The sequence below is a fragment of the Balaenoptera physalus genome, assembly GCF_965194825.1.
Source record: "Balaenoptera physalus genome assembly, chromosome: 11".
NCBI lineage: Eukaryota > Metazoa > Chordata > Mammalia > Artiodactyla > Balaenopteridae > Balaenoptera > Balaenoptera physalus.
This window is the reverse complement of record NC_138896.1, coordinates 54,607,685-54,612,210: the sequence shown is the minus strand read 5'-3', so window position 1 is coordinate 54,612,210 and position 4,526 is coordinate 54,607,685. Positions and strand designations below refer to the sequence as shown.

Below are 4,526 nucleotides of genomic sequence, written 5' to 3'. Positions count from 1 at the left end.
CCCTCTGCCGACCCCCTCTCCCTTGGAAACCACCAGTCTGTTCTCTATGTCTGTGATTCAGTTTCTGTTTCATAGATATGTTCATTCATGTCATATTTTAGATTCCACATATAAGTGATATTATATGGTACTTGTCTTTCTCTTTCTGACTTAATTTCATTTAGTATGAAAATCTTTAGTTGCATCCATGTTGCTGCAAATGGCATTATTTCCTTCTTTTTTTTTTTTTTGGTATCCAATGCGTGTTCATTTATTTTACACTTACAAAAGAAATCGCCCCATCCCCCCCAAAAGTCTCTTTTTACAAACATTTAAAAATTAAAACTAAATGAAGATAGACAAGTTAATTTCAGTACAATTATTTTGCAATGTAGCTGTCATAATTAGAGTTTAAATTTCCTACAAGTGACCAATGTCCAAGTGACTTACAGGGAAATCCTGATTATTGGCCAAAAGGAAAATTCCATATTACAAGTTAGCAAATTCTAGTACAAAAATAGTCCATGTGTTGGAATAGGCTTTCTTTTTACATAGATCTCAGGTCAGTCTACTGACTGCATAATACGCTAACGTCTCACGGTTCTCCTTCACAAATGGCTCATTCGTCATAGCTGGAGCAGCACAGCGCCTATAGGGCTAGTGTCCACCTGGGGACCGTGCTGGAGACGGCAGGCCTGGGCTGCCTCACTGGCCCCGGGGCAGCTGGGCAGAGCCCCAGCTCCGCACCGGGGTCCTGGAGGGAGGAACGAGTTGCAGGCAGAGCCGCTCCCCCTGAGGGAGAAACAGGCCCAGGACACAGGGGAAGTGTGCCCAGGGGCTGGGCCCGTACTTGTGCAGGACAGCCCACCTCCTGCCAGTGTCTCCTCATCCTGTAGCCCAGCGAGATAAGAGGCCGACCTGCATGTCCTCAGCGGCGAGAGTGTGGCCCTGCCCTTGCTGTGGCTGGGCAGGCTACTTGTCCTTCAAGATGTCGAGCTGTTCCTGATACTCGGTGAAGAGGCGCTGGGAGCGGAGGTTCTGCCCGATGACTGGCAGCAGCTCCTTCAGCAGGTCCCTCTTCCGCAGACCCACTACTGTTGACTCCCATTGGCTTCCAGTGGAGGAGTGAACGGGCCCCAGTAAGTCCTTGCATATTTCTCGGAGTCGGTATTCAAACCCTTCATTCACGAGGTATCGCACGTAGAGGAGGAGCCAGTGGCGGTACTCGTGGCTGGAGCGCAGGGTGAGCGCTGCGGCGACCTGGCTCTCCAGGTAGGCCAGGGTGGTCTCCTGCTGCACCATGTGAGGCACGGAGAAGAGCCGGGCTGCCTGCCTCCCCGAGGTGGAGGCGCGGCCCTGGACTATGGCTAAGGGTCCCGAGCACAGCATGGTGTCCTGGGGTGGCAGGCTGCTCCTGAAGTCTGCACACTGGGCCAGGGAGTCCTGCTTGTCAGAAACCAGGTTCCACGCAGACAGTGATGGGTTGAAGCAGTAGGCCTTCCCGTCCGACAGGTTCATCACGGGGATTCCATGCTGCGTCAGCAAGATCTGTGACGCCGTCATGTCACTTCCTGCCAAGATGGAGTGTAGGGACTCTTCCTTCACCACCACTATCTGCCTGTGCACATCCCAGACAGACAGCGTGGCTGTGACGGTGAGGGCCATGACGTAGGAGCCGGTACAGTGCAGGGTGGAGATCGGGGATGGCAGCAGGATGGGAGGGAGGAGGCGGCGACCACAGGTGGAGAACACGGACAGCATCCGCTTTTCACAGGCGACACACACCACGTCACAGCTGCCGGCAGCGGTGAGGATCTGGCTGGTGAGCACCGTCTCCCACTGCTTCCCTTCCCGGCTGCACTTCAGGCGGCTCAGCTTTATGCCCCCCACGGCTGTCACCTCGTTCTCCACCTCTATGTACATGGAGGGGTCAGAGCTCACCTGCAGGGTGAAGGCTCTCTGGGGGCCCGGCATGGGCAGCTTCAGCGCAGCTGCTGGGACGGACAAACACACGGCGTCCTTCTCTGCGGTCAGGGCAGCTGGGGACTGCACAGACAGGGACATGGGCATGAGCCGCGAGTCCTTCCGAGGCCGCCGTTTCTTCTTCTTCTCCACCGTTTCCACCTCGAGCTCCAGCTTCCGCTTGGAGAGCGAGGAGGGCTTAGCCACAGGGACCTTCTCGTCGCTGTCACTGCTGCTCTTCAGGACATCCCGGGGCCGCAGCTCCTTCACAAGGCTCTGCTCTTTCAACCTTTCCATAGCCGTCGGGGTCAAACCGCCCAAGGCAGAAGCCCCCGGTGTGGCTTTGGAGCGCTCCGTGAATCGGGAGTCGAACGCTGTCATAGGTTCGATCTTGGACGGGGTTGTCAGGATGGAGGGGGACGGTGCAGCGGGAGCAGAGGCCGCATTCACGCTGTCCTTACTGACAGAATCGCCCACAGGCCTGGTGCCGGTCGCCGCCACAGGCTCTGTGGAAGGCTTCGAGGTGCCGAAGGGGACGGGGGTGCTGGAGTCCAGCGGCAGCAGCTGCGGGCTGCTGTGAGAGGTGAGCATGGTGCCTGCCAGGGAACCCGAGAGCGGGATGCTGTTGGAGAAGGCCGTGGAGAAGTCCCCAGTGTCCAGCTGTGCTATGCAGAGAGGCGTGATTCTCCTCCGACCATCTGCTGTCCGAGTCTCAGCTTGTTTCTTTAAGATTCTTCCTGATGTCCTCCAGACTCTCCCCGTTGACGACGCCAGTGACCGAGGTAGCGGAGCCTGTCTCTCTGGCCGCAGAGCCCTTCTGGTCCAGCTGCTGCTGCTGCTGCTGCCTCCGCTGGTACTTGAGAATCTCGGGGTTCTCGATGACGGCGGTGGAGAGCTGGGTCTCGGTCATGATGGCCAAACTCTTGCCGTAGGTGGACTGATGGATGCGGCTCTTCTCCTCCTCGCTCAGGGGGTCTCCGAGCTCGTCCTGGGAGAAATCCAGGAACGCCACAGAGCCGTCCATGGAGCACACCAGGATGCCCAGCCCATTCAGAGTCCAGGAAATGTCCATGATGGATTTGTCAAACAGCTCATGGATGAGAACCAAAGGCCGTTTTAGACACGTGAGCCAGACAGAGAGCGAGCGGTCCTTGCTGCCGACAGCACAGCAGCAGTACGGGCAACTGGGTTTCGCAGAGCTCCCGTTCTTCTGCTTCTTCTTGAAGATTTTTGGGTTGAATTTCACGACAGTCACAGCTTTCCGGTGCCCGACAAAGTCCATGTTGGTCTTCCAGCCCTCCCGTTCGATGATCTGGGCAGTGGGGCCGGATTTGTTCATGGCGTGGGCGGACACGAGGTAGTGCCCGTCAGGGGACCAGCTGAGCCGCAACACGTGGGTCGTCCCTCCACACTCATCAGAAGGCTTGGTGATGCTGGTCTCTAACTGCCAGTCCAGCGTCCTCCACACATTCAGGCTGCGGTCGTCGGCTTGAGAGGCAATGTATTTACCAACAGGGTCCCAAGTCAGGCCCTTCACCAGGCCAGAATGGCCTCTCAGAGTAGCTAGGATTTCTGGGAACTTCGCTGTGTTCCAGATGACCACGGTGTTGTCCACGCTGCACGAGGCCAGCCAGGCGTCAAGGGGGGACCACGCTACGTCCATCACATCACCTGAGTGACTCCGCAGGATGGAGACATCGCCACTGCTCCACGTTGGCAAGCTTGCCACTGGAGCCGAACACGGTGCTGGGGCCGATGTACGTAGCTCGCTTCCACACCATTATCAGTTTGTCATCTCCCCCAGAAGCTAAATACATCCCACTGTTTGACCACCGCACGCAGTTCACACATGCTAAGTGATTGTCCATCTGGCAAAGCATCTTGGGGACATTTTCATCCTTCTCGTCATCCTCCTGGAGGACTGGAGACATATTCCAGATTACAACCTTCCCAGAATCCTGTCCTTATCCTCCAGTTGCGAACTTGGTCCTGTCAGGGTGAATATCAACTGAAAAAATTGGCTTGCCATTGTGGTTGACCCAGGTCGGCTTCAGGAGCTTCATTGTTCGGCCGTCGCTGCCGCCGCCGCCGCCGGGCTGAGGCGAGAGCCGCGTCCCTCAGCGCGCCCGGGCCGTGGAGCTGCCGCCACCCGCCCGCGCCGCCCACCCTCCAACCGCCGCCCGCCCCGCGCCCTCAGCGCCGCCGCGCCATCGTCGACCCGCGCCCCCCGCCGCCGCCGCAGCCGCCGCCACAGCCGCATCCCCCACGCCGCTCCTCCTCCGGCGGCTCCCAGGCAACGCCCTATTTCCTTCTTTTTTATGGCTGAGTGGTATTCCATTGTATAGATAGATGCCCCACATCTTCTTTATCTGTTGATGGACATTTAGTTTGTTTCCATGTCTTGGCTATTGTGATAGTGCTGCTATGAACATAGGGGTGTATGTATCGTTTTGAATTATGGTTTTGTCTGGATATATGCCTAGGAGTGGGATTGCTGGATCATATAATAATTCAATTTTTCGTTTTCTCCTTAAGTCCTTTGCTCAGAAACCTAATAGTTTCTGATTGTCACATCTTATCTTCCC

At 56.5% G+C, this 4,526-nt stretch overlaps 1 pseudogene across 1 annotated transcript; it reads right to left on the bottom strand.

Moving 5' to 3' along the window:
- Nucleotides 1-646: 646 nt before the first annotated feature.
- On the bottom strand, nucleotides 647-4,066 carry LOC309638358 (protein HIRA pseudogene; annotated as a pseudogene). Its single transcript has one exon. The product of its transcript is annotated as a protein HIRA pseudogene (transcript).
- Nucleotides 4,067-4,526: the final 460 nt, after the last annotated feature.